Genomic DNA, 16,692 nt, shown 5'->3' on the forward strand with positions numbered 1-16,692 from the left:
GCAGCAGCAGCAGCAGCAATCTAACATAACTTGTGAGCAGTTGCTTTCACTTGCCTGAGGTAATGAATATAAATTGGGCATTTTAATTGTTGGGATTATGATATAGTAGCTCTTGTTTATGAAATACAAATTGCCAATGACAATAAACTACACTACTGCTAATAAATCAAGAAGAACCTGTCTCTGAAAGTTCGCATCCTTATAGTGGGCAACATTTAAATCTGTAAGAAAAAATTGGAATCCATTTTGTACTTTTTGAAATTACTACAAAGTATAGTTATGAACTATTCAAGTCAGAGAAGGGCAGGAGAATGGGGTTAAGATGGAGAGATAGATCAGCCATGATTGAATGGCGGAATAGACTTGATGGACCAAATGGCCTAATTCCGATCCTATCACTTATGAACTAGTGAACGAGAATTTACAACCTAATTTTGTGGTGAAACCTTCTGATTTTAACTGCATATAAATGCCACAAATCAATAAATAGTTAATATAACAACAAAATCGGGCACTCTGCCTCTTTTGAAGTCTGACTATTCCTTTCTTGGTACCACAAATGAACTAAATGCAGCTCAACAGGATATTGATTGCTTATATTACACTGATTGAATGTCTGAACCATTTGGCTAAACCATTTGGTGTTGACAACATGTGGTCAGAACTATTAAAGAAATAGATACAATAATAAATGTAAAGAAATGTAGTGCAAGCTGTCGGCTGGCGCAAATCGGCTCATTTATGTGCAGAGATATTTACTGGGGCAGGAAAAGTTTATTCATTAATTAAAAAATTAGTTGTACACATTTAACACGTTTTACAAATATTGACAGTAATTGAAGGCTGCATTGAAACTGCACCACAAATTGCAGAGTATGTCTAATTCTGCTGAAAGTTGAGGGTGCCACTTCACAGCTGAGGTATTTTTATAGCCTAAGAAGCAATCAGCTCTTGGTAGAATGAAAATAGCAGCATTTTATTGAAACGCACGAATGTGAGGTTTTTTTTTTAAACACATTTTGTTACTGCCATGTGTTGGGTCGCTGTTCAGCAATCTCGGATTGGTGTAGTTAACACAGACTTGCTGACATCAACTCATATCCTTGAGTATGAATTTAGTTTATTGTCACATGTACCGAGGTACAGTGAAAAGCTTTTGTTGCGTGCTAACCAGTCAGTGGAAAGAAAATACATGATTACAATTGAGCCATCCAAAGTGTACATACATGGATGGGGAATAACATTAATACAATTAATAGTACAAGATAAAGTCCAGCAAAGTCCGATCAATGATGGTCCAAGGGTCTCCAATGAGGTAGATATTAACTCAGGACTGCTCTCTAGTTGTTGGTAGAATGGTTCAGGTTACGTGCCATGTTTTTTTATATTCAAATTTACTATTGATTTTAGGTTTGACAAGATGAAGATAGAGAAAAAAAAATAGGTAACATGGTCTTGCTCAAAAGTCAAGCATCTATCCTCATTTTCTCATTACTTTAAAATATCCCTGTGTCTGAGGCTTATCATAGAAACATAGAAAATAGGTGCAGGAGTAGGCCATTCGGCCCTTCGAGCCTGCACCTCCATTCAATATGATCATGGCTGATCATCCAACTCAGTATCCTGTACCTGCCTTCTCACCATACCCCCTGATCCTTTTAGCCACAAGGGCCACATCTAACTCCCTCTTAAATATAGCCAATGAACTGGCCTCAACTACATTCTGTGGCAAAGAATTCCAGAGATTCATCACTCTCTGTGTGAAAAATGTTTTCCTCATCTCGGTCCTGAAATATTTCCCCCTTATCCTTAAACTGTGACCCCTTGTCCACACTCAATTGCTTTGTTCAGTGTGTAGGGAGTGGATGCGAAAGTGGGATAACATAGACCTAGTGTGATTGGGTGATTGCTAGTTGGCGTGGACTTGTTAGGCCAAGAGGGCTTTTCCATGCTGTATCTCTAAAACTGAAACTGGTTTCAATGTATTTCTAATGGAAAAATCAATGTCTTGGGTGGATGAAATTTTTCTCCCTTTCTTTTCATAAGTTGTAGGAGCAGAATTAGGCCATTCGGAACATCAAGTCTATTCAGCCTTTTAATCATGGCTAATTTATCTTTCCCTCCCAACCCCATTCTCCTGCCTTGTCCCCATAACCCCTGACACCATTCTAATCAAGAATCTATCTTTCTCCACCTTAAAAATATCCATTGACTTGGCCCCCACAGGCTTCAGTGGAAATAAATTCCATAGATACACCACCCTCTGACTAAATAAATTCCTCCTCATTTTCTTAAAGGTACATCCTTTTATTCTGTGACTATGGCCTCTGGCCCAAGATTCTCCCACTAGTGGCAACATCCTCTCCACATCCGCTCTATCCAGGCCTTTCACAATTCATAAAGCTATTGGAATCCTGGCCAAAATTAAATATTTTTTTGTCATCATGAGCAAGCAGAGACAATGGGCAGCAGAGGGAGAATCAGTTAAGCCAGGTGATATTGTCAGACCTAAACATACAATATGCCTCCCCTTCCTCAGCCCCCCTGCTGTCTCCTCCCATCCCCCAGCCTTCTGGCTACTCCTCCTTTTCCCTTTCTTGTCCCCACCCACCCCCGCCCCCGATCAGTCTGAAGAAGGGTTTCGGCCCGAAACGTTGCCTATTTCCTTCGCTCCATAGATGCTGCTGCACCCGCTGAGTTTCTCCAGCTTTTCTGTGTAACATACAATATCCTTTAGCATAAACCAGGTACTGTCACTGACTGGGCAATTTTCAATGCACAAGGCTGCATTCTCACCTGAAGGTGGGGAGGATAGAAATTGGCCATGATTTCTACATGTGGTTCACGTGACATTTATGGCACATTTCCATTTGATATTGTCAAGCTAATAGAACAATGCATTCTCATTTTTCAAGGCACGCATAAGCAGACGGAAATTGTTATGAATGATGTGCGGGCTGCAAACAAATGTGAATAGAAAGGCAGAGGAAAATGTTAAAAAAATTTAAATAAAATATGGAATTATAAACAATAGAATAGAATAATTTATGTGTAAATGCAAACAACATTAATAAATCTTGCTAACTTGCCATAAATGCATTAGGATTGTACATATTTTACTTTGAATTCAGTGTCTTGGCAAGTAAAATCAAATATTCCACATCAAAGCCATGAGTTATAAAATAAAATGAGTTAATCGAACCATATAGCATGTAAACAGGCCTTTCGGCCTAACTTGGCCTTGCCAACCATCATGCCCCATCTACACTAGTCCCACCTTCCTGTATTTAGCCCATATCCCTCTACTCCTATCCTATCCATGTACCTGTGTACATTTCTTAAACGTTGTGATAGTACCTACCTCAGCTACCTCTTCCGGCAGCTCATTTCATATACCTACCTCTCCTTGTGTGCAAAAAAAAGTTGCCCCTATTAAATCTTCCTTCAATGTCCTCCGTTCCCGATTCGCTTATTCTAGGTAAAAGACTCTGTGCATTTACCCTAACTTTCCTCTCATGCGTTTATACACCTCTATAAGATCACCCCTCATCCTCCTGCTGTCCAAGAACTAAGTTCTTGTCTGCACAACCTCTCCCAATAGCTCACGCTCTCAAGTCCTGGCAACATCCTCATAAATCTTTTCTGCACCCTTCCCTTTTCTGGTAAAATAGGTAAAGGGGAACCAGTAGATAAGAAGTACTTGGAGTTTCGGAACACTTTTGGTTGTAAAAATTAAGTTGAAATGAGGGTCATTGAAAAGTAGTTGAGGGACAAAAAAGGAAGTAAAGGAGCCCTCTCTGTGTTCTAAAAACTTATCCCCCACATCTCCTTATCTTAAAGCTATGCTTTCTAATCTGACATCTCCACCCTGTGAAAAAGGTTCTGATTGCCTACCCAATCAGTGCCTCTCATAATTCTATATACTTCTAGCAGTTCTCCCCTCAACCTCTACACTCCAAAGAAAACAATCCGAGTTTGTCCAACCTCTCCTTATGAGCTAATGCCCTCCAATCCAGGCAGCGTTCTGGTAATCCACATCTGCATCTTTTCCAATCTACATCTGTCCTATAATGGGATGACCAGAACGGCAAACAATACTCTAAATATGGCCTAACCAAACCTATAAAGATGCATCATGACTTCTGGATTTTTATACTCAATGCCTCGATTGATTTAAGGCAAACATAACATAGGTCTTTTTTACGACCCTGTCATTTGCTGTTGACATTTTTCGGGAGCTATGGACTTGGAATCCAAGATCTCGTTGTACCTCAATGCTATTAAGTATCTTGGCAATAGTTCCACCAAGTCTCCTCTCAGGCTACAAATAAATTAACCTCCCCCCCCCACCCGGCTAATCTTTCCTCATTGACAAAATTTCCCAACCCTGTCAGCTTCCTTGTGAAACTCTTTCTGCTTGCACCTCATCTTTCCTGCACCAATGATTTGCATTGTAGACGATTCCCACTGTGATCTGAATTCAACAGACTTGCCTTCAATAAATAATTTATTGACTGCAAGGTGCTTTAGCATGCTGCTGGGGTTATGAAAATTGCCTGCATAAATTGAAGCTTTCCATTTCTATATCGGAGGGTCAGTCTGACTTATTGCTCGGTGGAACATCAGCAGGCTGACTGCTGCCCTGAGGTCTAGTGCCTTTGCAATTCTAAATGTTGCATGAGGTCAGGGTTTAAGCTTGGCTGTGTTACTCCTCCCCCACCCCCCCCCCCCTGCCTAAATAGCCTGCTGACACTCACTATCAAGATTTGCCTGTGAATAATGACCTCTGGGGATCTGCACGGCAGGATGCTTAGTGCTTATTGAACTGTGCCTCATCAAGAGGTCAGTTCTTTTGGGAAACCGAGTTAGAGAAGAAAAATGGCTGTGCAGAGCAGAGTGGTTAAAAAAATAAAACAAACAGCTTTCCTACATCTATCAGGTTCTAGAGCCACCCTGCATATCTCTCATCCTACCTCAGCCACAGAGTACTACGGACTGCCTTTTGCATTCCATGGACTAGTTTTCTAGTTGTATTCTGCACCAATGATTTCTGTGCAGTCTTTTTACTGTTTCACAGAACTGATGTGTAATTTAAGGTAGACAAAAATGCTCGAGAAACTCAGCGGGTGATGCAGCATCTATGGAGTGAAGGAAATAGGCACCGTTTTGGCTTGAAACCATCTTCTGACTGATGTGTGGGTGGGGGGGGTGAAGAAAGGAAGAGGTGGAACCAGAGGGCAGAGGGAGAGCTGAGAAGGGGAGGAGAAATTAATGACTACCTGAAATTAGAAAAGTCAATGTTCATACCGCTGGGGTGCAAACTGCCCAAGTGAAATATGAGGTGCTGCTCCTCCAATTTATGGTGGTCCTCACTCTGGCCATGGAGGAGGCGCAGGACAGAAAGGTCAGATTTGGAATGGGAGGGGGAGTTGATGTGCTGAGCTGAAGTGTGTAATTTATGTTTGTTTATGTGTTATCTGAGTCTATGTGCCTGTGGTGTTGCTGCAAGTAAGATTTTCATTGTATCTGTACATCAATGCACTTGTACATATGGCAATATATTCGACATGAGTCAACAAGGTGTTTGCATAGGTTGGTGCCATTGCAACTCAAACGTTCATAATCATTTGAGCATTTTTGCAATTTGGTGCAGTGAAAAGTTGCCAATTCAACTCATAATTGGGTTTTCATGAGAAATTATCTGGGCCTAGTATTAGGTGGGTCATGGGGACATGCAAACGGTGGGAGGAGTTGGGAGGAAGGCTTGAGTCTTACCCCCACTCTCTGGCCCTACTGCACTGCTCCCAGTACCCATGCACTTCAGATGGATGATATCATTGCTCACTCCTTTTCAGGATTTGGGACTGCCATGGGAATTTCCTAGAATTGCTGTCAAGCAAATTATTAATAGAAAGGCTTCCACATCCTTGATTTCAAAAGGGTTGCATGAACAGGTCGAGAAACTACAGGGACTCTGTGGTGAATGTGCTTGAGAGGGGTATGAGGTGCAAGGTGCAAGTCATCCTCGACAACTCCGGGCACCCCCTCCATGAAATTCTGGAGGGTCAAAAGAGCACACGGAACAACAACCGGCTCCTCTCCCTGCGCTGTAGAATGGAGCGGTTCAGGAGATCCTTCACCCCAGCAGCCATTAATAATGCTGCCCACTAGGCTGTATGGGGGTGCTTTTGCATTTTTAATAGTTAATTATTGGGTCTTTTTAAGTATTTATTGCTTTCAGGTATTGTCCATATTGTATTTTATATATTTTTTGTCTGCTTTTGTTCTGAATGTGTGGGTTTGTTGGTTGTTGGCTTCTGGACATCTGAATTTCCTTGAGGGGATCAATAAAGTATTTATTATTATTATTATTATTAGGGCAGAGAGACCCAAGGGTCTAGGCACATTGATCCCTGAAAGTAGAGTCACAGATATTCAGGATGGCTTTGGAGGTGTTTGACATGCTTGTCCTGAATTACATCGCAGCTGGACTCATGGGAAACCAAATTGAAGCAATTTAAGGTTGTCCAAGCCGGTGGCTAACATTACCGAATTGAAATTTAATTTTGTCCAAACATCTTTTTGAATTTAACCACTTTCAAAGGGTTTCAAAGAGCAACCATAGTCACAATAAATGCAGAATGGGATTGACATTCAGAAATATTTCTCACTGAAAGAATAATGATTGTAGGTTTGAATGATCATCTAATGAGAATCATAGAATCAAAGGGAACAAAGCAGCAAAGGGCTGGTTCAGTCAATTCACCAAAGTTCATTCTTCTACACGTTTTATTCTCAAAAATCATTAAGTGTTAACCTATGTTAATTTCTTTAATGATTTCTCTTTTCAGTTAATGCTTTAATATATTACTCCTTCAAGCACCAAGGTCTAAGAATTAGTACAACATGGATAGCAAGTCAGCTCCATTGATCCTGGCTTGAGCTTTTAAAATATTGAAATATGGCTGATGAGTTGGTGCAGGGGACAGGGATTTACATTTCTGGATCATTGGGGTCTATTCTGGGACAGGGATGACCTGTACAAAAGGGACGGGTTGCACCTTAACTGGAGGGTGACCAACATCCTAGCGGGCAGGTTTGCTAATGCCACACGGGAGGGTTTAAACTAGATTGCCAGAGGGTTGGGATCTTATACAGGACAGAGGCATGTGAGAGGCTAGAAGTGGGTATGGAAGGTGGTGTGGGAAAGGTTAGAGGACAGAATAGGCAGGTGAAAGGCAGAGAGCGAGGAAGGAGGGTTGGTTTAAACTGCATGTATTTTAATGCAAGGGCCCTGATGAGTAAGGCAGATGAGCTTAGGGCATGGATATGTACGAGCGACTGGGATGTTGCAGCCATGACTGAAACCTGGTTAAGGGAGGGGCAGGACTGGTAGGTCAATGTTCCGGGGTACAGGAGCTTCAGAAGAGACACAGGTGAGGGAAAAAGAGGAGGGGGGGGGGTTGCATTATTGGTTAAGGAGAATGTCACGGCAGTGGTCAGAGGTGACATTACGGACGGTTCGTCTAGTGAGGCTATATGGGTGGAGCTGAGGAACAAGAAAGCGATGGCCACCTTGTTGGGGGTGTACTACAGACCCCTGAATAAGCAACGGGATTTAGAAGAACAAATGTGCCAGGAGATTGCAGACAACTGTAGGTCAAATAAGGTTGTTGTTGTAGGGCATTTTAACTTTTCTAAAATAGACTGGAAAAATCATATTGTGAAGGGTTTAAATGGGGTGCAATTCCTCAAAACTGTTCAGGAGAGTTTTCTTAAGCAGTCTGTAGAGGCCCCCACACATGAGAGGGCAACGCTTGACCCAGTATTGGGAAATTGGGAAGGGCAAGTTAATGAAGTGTGTGTGGAGGAGCCTTTTAGGACCAGTGACCACAGTTAAATTAGGTTTAAGATAGTTATGGATAGGGACAGAGAGGGTCCACATGTTAAAATGCTCAACTGGGGTAAGGCCAACTTTGAGGGTATGAGAGAAGGTCTCGATCAAGTTGACTGGAACAGGTTATTTGAGGGGAAAGGAACATCAGCCAAGAGGGATGTTTTTAAAAGTGTGCTGACGAAAGCTCAGGATACAGTGTGTACATCCCCGTTAGAGCGAAGGGCAAAGCAGGCAAACGCAAGGAAGCTTGGCTGACGAGGGAAATTGAGGCGTTGGTCAAAAACAAAAGGGATGCATGGGACATGTATAGGCAGCTGGGATCAAGTGCATCCTTGGAGGAGTTTCTGGAACTAAGGAATAAACTGAATAAGGAGATCGGAAGGGCAAAAAGGGGCCAAGAGTTAGCTCTGGCTGGTAGCATTAAGGACAATCCCAAAAGATTGTATAAATACATAAAGGGGAAACGGGTAAGTAGGGAGAGAGAGTGGGACATCTCAGGAACCAAACTTTAAATATCAATAATTTGTGAAATATAACATCAATTGTGAAGAAACTTGATACTCACAACCATGGAAAAAAGTTGAGTAAGATTTTTGCGCTTATGTGTACCGTTTTGGCATAGTTCTTTGATCTCACAGACAGACAGACAAACAAGATGAGACGTAATAATATATAGATAAGGGGGAAAAGGGTAACTAGAGAGAGAGAGAGGGACATCTCAGGAGTCAAAGCGGTCACCGCTGTGTGGAGCCACAGGAGATGGGCAAGGTCCTCAATTATTTCTCCTCTGTAATATTGAGAAGAAAGGCAGTAGGACGGAGGAACATGAAGCAGTCTATGGAAGTGTCTCGAGAGCAATCAGTGTTACCGTTGAAGAAGTACTGAAGGTCCTATCGTGTATGAAGGTAGACAAATCTCCAGGGCCTGATCAGATATATCCGAAGACATTGCGGGAAACTTGAGAGTAAATTGCGGGAGCCTTGGTTGAAATTTACAAGGCGTCTTTAAATACAGGAGAGATGCAGGAAGACTGGAGGGTGGCAAATGTTGTGCATCTCTTCAAGAAGGGCTGCAGGGAAAATACTGGGAACTGCAGTTGGAAAGATACTAGAGAGTATTCTGAGGGATAGGATATACAGGCATTTGGATGGGCAAGGGCTGATTAGGGATAGTCAGCATGGTTTTGTACATGGGAGGTCATGTCTCACAAATCTGATTGATTTTTTTGAAAACGTGACCAAATAGGTTAATGAGGACAGAGCTGTAGATGTTGTGTACATGGATTTCAGTAAGGCATTAAACAAGGTTCCGCAGATTTTCCTCCCAAAGTTGGTATTTGATGACTATTTGGTCTGAATCTCAGTGAAAGAAGCACAAAGATTAAAGTAACCAGTAATGAGACTTCAACTGCAACTGTTCACCAAGCCCTCTTTGCACAAAGACCATGTCAGCAATAACTGAGTTGAAGTTTATTGGTTTGAAGTGGTGATTATGAATTACTTCATTACAGCACATGATATATGCACTCTAGAGTCGACCATTGTCCAGACAGAATTAACAGTATTGTTATAAATTGTTCTACAGAGGGGGGAGAAATGAATGCATATCCTTGTAAGAATGCTCCTTTCTCTGTCTGCCTGTTAGAATTAATCTTGGCTGTTTGCAATTTAAAAGCACCTTTGGAATCGTTTTATTATTTGGGTGAATGATGATCCAATAATGCTAATAACTGGCATTTGCACTACTCACAATAGAAGGGAATAGGGACAGAAGGATTGCCTGTGTCCCAAATGAGGAATAGTTGTCCAGCATTCAAGAAATATATTTTGTTCCAACAAGTGCATTCCACAGCTTCTATGGAAAATACTTCCCACTAAGGCTTTTTGTAAGAATGTTTATCAAATCCATAGGAGATTTTTCACTCTCTTGTGAGATTGACCTTCATTTTAAGAGTCCCCTTGATGTCATTCATTAAGTCAAAGAACCAATAATCTCAACGTCAATTTGCATTTGCATCAAATATTTAATATGGCAAACTGTCACCATGCACTTCATGACAGTGTTTGTGATAAAAGTTAGATAACATTTAACAAAAGTCCATAATAAACCCCAAGGAAAATGTTGTAACACAGTGACCTCTATTTACCAGGCAAACTTGATTGGAGGTTTAGAGTTAGGAACTGCAAGATTCTCATGTATCACACGATAATACAACTCAGAGACATGAAGGAATAAACTAGTATTTATCTATTACTGTTTGGGATCTAGCAAAGCAATTTGCAGACAATGAAATGCAACTAAACACTGTTGTGAAGATAGCAGATAAACTGTCTATCTGTAATCCAGGATGGCATTCAAATGTACTACTTCAGGACTTGTGAAATTTGATGCAACATTAAACCACAGCTATTTATCTCTCCTCTCAACTGGATATCCCAAATAATTCAGCCCAAAATCCTGCCCAGCATTTGTTCTTGGTACATCTTCATGAGAACTGATTGTGTAGATATTATAGAATTTTTATTTGCTATGCAAAAATGTTAAGTCAAGTTTATTTTCATGTACACAAGCACAGTGAGGTATAGGCACAATGGCAATCAGGCACATAGACAACCCCAAAAAGCATATTTTTTTCTTTGGAGTCTAATGGGTACTAATGCACCCAGTCAGGATTGAACCCGCGTCTCCGGTGCTGCATTTTCTGTAAGGCAGCCACTCTACCGCTGCACCACCGTGTATAGGCAAAGCAAAGAAGGATATGATCCCAATGCTGACAAATAGAATTGGTGCAGATGGGGAAAAAGATAGTGAGGGACCTGATGGGCCAAAGGGCCTTTATTTGTGCTGCACAAACCTGTCTCTAAATTCATTAAGTATCACCAGAATTTCAGCAACTTATAGTATTATTTTCAATTGTGTTGGAAGTGGATTCCATCTGCAAAATGGACCTTTTAGCAAAGACCCAATTAATCTCCAATGCTAGTAGTCAGTGCTGATTAAGTTTGAGGAATCCTTCAAATTCAAGGTGGCGCTCTGATGTTTGGCAACCTTTAAAGACTTTGGGATTTTTTGTTCTGGAGAAGGGCCTTTTTCAGTCAATAACTACTGTAAAACAGCATGTAATTGTAAGGCAAGCATTACCAAATTCCCACACAACCATAATAATAAATATTTCCTGTGAACTTCTCACTTCACAAAACTTTCTTGGTGCAGTGGATTGGAGGGGGCAAAGTCACATGGGTTCCGATTATATTCTCTTTAAAGTATTCCTTCCCCCAGCTTCAACACATTACTCCTTCAAATGTTCAGCCTAGAGGCATGGTCATGTGCTCGGACATTTTTTTTTCATTTTGCTGGAGCTTGGGATAATTTTAAGTGTCAATTATCATTTCCCTGATGAATTCACCGAGCTGCAGCGAGCGTCAACATCAGTGATGAGCAGTACCGAGGAACAGGCTACATAATGCACGATTCCCTTGGTATCGGTTGTTTTCAGACCTTCCTTTAAGAATTCTCATTCGGCTTTTCTTCAATACGGCCTTTGAAGAGAGTTGGAAATTCCATCTTCTGGGAAGCTTTGAGTATATTTGCCAGTATGGAGCCGTACGTGTTCATTGTGAAATTTCCACAATATGGTGGGTCAATATTATAGAATTCAGCAGAGAAAAAAAAAAGATTTAAAAATATAATCAAACTGCTCATCATTGTTGCAGAATGATATAGAAACATTGTGCGAAATGTTAATTTTCCCAGTTTTTCCTTTTCATTGCATGCATTCATTTTGCCTGTTCTAATTTAATCAGTTCTAAGGTTGCTGTAGAGAGGTGAATGCTGTTAGAATCTACGTTAATGAAGGATCAAAGAGATTTTGCACCGTGTATTATTTGATCATGCATTCACTTAGTGGACAAATGGTGAGGAAACGTTTTAAACTGAAGAATACTAGTGGGATTTGCTCAGTGTTTGAGTAAATATTTATCCTGTTATAACCTATTTTAACATTATTTGAAAGCAGAATTTGGCAGTTGTAAATCTGAAATGAAACAAAAATCCAATAAATAGGCATCAGCATAGAGTGATACAAAATTAATGCTTTAGGTCAAAGGCTTTGCAAAGGTCCTTGACCTGAAATCTTTAATTCTGTGTCTCTGCTCACAGATGCTGCCTTCTCCAGTACCACCTTTAAATTCACTGACAATATCACCATCATTGGATGAATAACGGATAATGATGAGTTAGAGTACAGGAACGAGATTGAAAATCTGATTGGTACCAGAACAACAATCTTGCTCACAAAGTCAGCAAGAGCAAGGAGCTAGTTATTGACTTTAGAAAGGAAAAGCGAATGATCCACGAACCTGACTTCATCGGGTTAATGGTAGTGAAGGTAAACAACTTCAAATTGCTGGCTGGGCATATCCCTGAAGATCTGCCCTGTACCCAGCAATTGATACAATCGCAAAGAAAGCCCATCAATACTTCTACTTCCTTAGAACATTGAGGAGATTCAGTCCATCGATGAATACTCTCTTGAACTACTACTGATTTATGGTAGAGAGCATGGCGGCTGGTTGCATCATGGCCTGATTGGGCAGCTCAAATACCCAGGAATGAAGGAGATTACCGAGAGTGGTGGGCACTGCTCAGTCTAGTGTGGGTACTGATCTCCCCACCATCAAAGGGAACCAGATGAGACACTGCCTCAAAAAGGCAGCCACTATCATCACCAAAGACTGATACCACCATGGCCATGCTCTCATTTCACTCCTGCCACCAGGAAGAAGGTACTGGAGTCTGAAAACTGTGACCACCAGGTTCAAGAATAGCTTCTACCCAACAACCATTAGGCTCTTGAAGATACACAAAACTAACTTCAAACATATATTTCTATGAACTGTCATTGGTTGCACTCAGGTCTTTGAAGTTTTTGTACTTGTACCATGGTTATTAATTTAACACATTGTTGTTTATTATATATTATCTATGTGTATTACACTTACTGGCCTGTTATGCTGCTGCAAGTAAGAATTTAATTGTTCTGTGGTCAGCAGTTACAGCAGCTAAACACTCTTGACCCGTTGCTCTCTTCACCTTCTGAACATTTCCAGCATTGTTTTTTTTGCTAATTATGGTTCCTATCCATTCCCACCATAGATGTTGCTCGATCCGTGGAGTTACTCCAGCGCCTTGTGTTTTGCTCAAGATTCCAGTACCTACAGTTCCTTGTTTCGTCAAAAAGAAGAGAGACTCCAATTAACTTTCTTCCAACAGTTGTTTCCACATTTTCTCATGATGATGGAGGCCGTTTGGTTATAGAGTCATAGTGATACAGTGTGGAAACAGGCCGTTTGGCCCAACTTGCCCACACCGGTCAACATGTCCCAGCTATTCTAGTCCCACTTACCAGCATTTGGTACATATCCCTCCAAACCTGTCCTAACCGTGTACCTGTCTAACTGCTTCTTAAATGTTGGAATCATTCCTGCCTCAACATCCTCCTTTGGCAGCATGTTCCATACATACATCCACCACCCTTTGTGTGAAAAAGTTACCCCTCAGATTTCTTTTAAATCTTTTCCCCTTCACCTTAAACCTATGTCCCCTGGTCCTTGATTCACCTACTCTGAGCAAGAGACTGTGCTTCTCCCTGATCTATTGCAGTGGAGGCCAAGTCACCGGATGGATTTAAGACAGAGTTAGATAGAGTTCTTGAGTCAAGAGAAGGCAGGCACGGGTAATTGATAGGGGATGATCAGCCATGATCACAATGAATGGTGGTGCTGGCTCGAATGGCCTCCTCCTGCACCTATTTTCTATGTTTCTATGGTTCTATGATCTTATACGCATCTACAAGATCCCCCTTCATCCTCCTGTGTTCCAAGGAATAGAGTCCCAGCCTACTCAACCTCTCCCTATAGCTCAGACCCTCTAGTCCTAGCAACATCCTTGTAAATCTTCTCTGTACCCTTTCCATCTTGACAACATCTTTCCTATAACACGGTTATATACCTATTCACTCCTCAACTTCCCTTGTTGCCCATCTGCTCTGGAGGTAATATGCAGTACCACCAAGACCAACCTTTTTTTCCTTCTTCCAGTACTTTGCTTTGCTGTGGTAACTGTTAGGGTAACTGAAAAGAGTCAGGAAGAGAAAATACAAATGGTGCAAGCCAATGGATATGTGAACAAGATCATGAACTTTGATCTGATCCTGAAACATTATTTCTGTTTCTTTACGCATAGGTTCCGGCTAATCTGCTGAGAATTTATCATGTTCTTTTAATTTCAGATTTTTATTTCATGACCCCCGGCTATAGGAAGGACGTTATTAAGTTGGAAAAGATGCTGAAGGGATACACCAGGATGTTAACTGGACTTGCAGGCTTGAGTTATAAGGAGAGCAGGATAAGCCAGGACTTTTTTATTTGGTGGATAGAAAGCTGAGGAGTGACCTTATTGAAGCGTATTAAATCATGAGCATGAGGTATATAATGAACACTCACAGTCTTTTTTTAGCAGTGTTGACGAGTCTAAAATGGAAGGGAATAAGCTTAAGGTGATAGGGATATTTAAGAAGGAGCTCAGGGGCAGCATTTTCAGTCTGGGAATGGACTGCCAAAGGAGATGTTGCATTCAGATGCCATCTCTATGTTTGGGAGATATTTAGAAAGGCATTTGAATAGACAAGGTATAGAAGGATATGATTCTAATGCCAGCAAATGGGTTAGTGTAGATGGGCAAAAGAATGGACTTGGAAGCTATTGAAACATATAGAATTATGACTTTCAAATGACATTTGGATGTACATATGGATAGGAAGGATTTAGAGGGATGTGGGACATATGCAGGCAAATGGTACTAGCCCACAGTCAACTTGGGCAAGTTGGGTCAAAGGGCCTGTTTCTATGCTGTATAACTTTATGTCTGTGACTCTTGTTTCCAACACCCTTAATATTTAACTACATCCAACCAATTCCAGATGTATTCAGTATTTTACCAAACTCGCATTTTACTTTTGAATTAGTGAGTACTGATGAGGTAATGTTCACAAGTTAAATGCTTCAGAGAAAGTTTCCATTGAGTAAGATGGTTTGGAGCCTGAGCCATTAATGAGAAATGAACCTTCACCAAATCCACAAATGTTCCCACTCCATTTGCAACAAATATCTCTCGCACATTCACACATGCATGGGGACTCTTCCCAATCCAGAGATTGATGACTGCATATTTAAACCTAAAAAAACCCTCTCCATCAATGTAAGAAAGACAGTGAGTTGGAACTGAAACAAATAAACATTGCCAAAGTACATCCCAAAGAAAAAAATATATTTTCTCCTATTTCCTCCAAATGTTTGCCTGAATAAAGCAATCTTTTTGTCAGCATTGTGCAATATGTCTTCTACCCTTCGCATCTTTTTCCCATATTCACTTTTTACTGTTTGAATTAGTGCACTCCAAATTATCTGTTCAATTTTCTCTTCTGAGGACATGTCATTGCTGCTGCTTATGGAATGTATGGCAATACTAAACTATCGTTTCATCAGCGTCCCTTTTCAACCTTGCTGCTATGATCATTTTCTGGCTCTTAAGGGTCTAGTTTAGATTGTGGGACCTAAGTAGGAAGCTCTTGTCAGACAATCTTGTGTAACACTGAGGGAGCACTGCTCTAAAGGAGCCATTATATCACAACCTCACATGGTTGCTCAGGTGATTATAAGATGTTCCTTGAGATAATGTTGCACAAAGTCAGAGGGATTATTCCCAGTAACTTTGCCAATAATTATTCTTCATTCTCAATTATTTTGTCATATTCGAATTGATTATTGTAAAGGTTTGCTGTTTGCTGGTTGGCCCTTAGATTACAAAAGTGACAATATTTCAATGGACACTTCATTGGCTGTGAAGTGTCCAGAAAGGGTTGGGTTGGGCACTCTATTCAAGCAGCTCTTTCACTCCCCTTTTCAGTATAAAGTTTTAGAATAATATAATTTTAGCTTTCATTCGAAAAGAGTTTGAGTGTAGAAAGTTGTGCTAATCCTAACAATTCACATCTGCATTTTCTGTATGATGAAAACCAGTTTTAGACATAATTTTACTGATTGTCAACCATTTTGCCATTTGTGATTCCTCGAGATCTTCACTGCACCACACTTTACATATCATGTTATAAGGCAAAGGGAATACATGGAATAAACTCACCCAGTAGTCCAGAGTTGAAAGTACTACCTGTATGAAGGCAGTAAACCTTCCTGGTTTATATTGAGGAAACAAGGAATTGCAGATGCTGATTTACAATAAAAGACACCCAGTGCTGGAGTAACTCCGCAGGTCAGGCAACATTTCTGGAGAACATGGATAGGTCGGAGTTCTTCAGACCCTGAAGAAGGGTCCCAACTCAAAAGGTCATCTATGCATGGTCACCAGAAATGCTGCCTGACCTGTTGAGCTACTCCATCACTTTGTGACCTTTTCAGGTTTATATCGAATTAATCTCTTTAGTTAGAAGGTATCACAACAAATCTCAGTAACCTTGGAGAAAATAAGCCTAGGTTTTTATTTATGAATGAGGTCCTTTATAAACTACGTAATAGCATTTGGTTACAATGCACCACAAAATAAAATCCACCTAGCTCGGTTTAAAAGAAAATGAGGGTGCATGCCAAAGTTTTTCAGGCGTATTTGGGAGCAATCACTATTTTGGTTACTTCTAAGTGGGGGCGCCGTCGAGTATTGCTGCCCTGCCTGCAGCTGTTCATCCTTTACCCTTTTTTTATTTTTAGTGTGTTAAAAGTTTT

This window comes from Leucoraja erinacea, chromosome 22 (genome assembly GCF_028641065.1).
Source record: "Leucoraja erinacea ecotype New England chromosome 22, Leri_hhj_1, whole genome shotgun sequence".
Lineage (NCBI taxonomy): Eukaryota > Metazoa > Chordata > Chondrichthyes > Rajiformes > Rajidae > Leucoraja > Leucoraja erinaceus.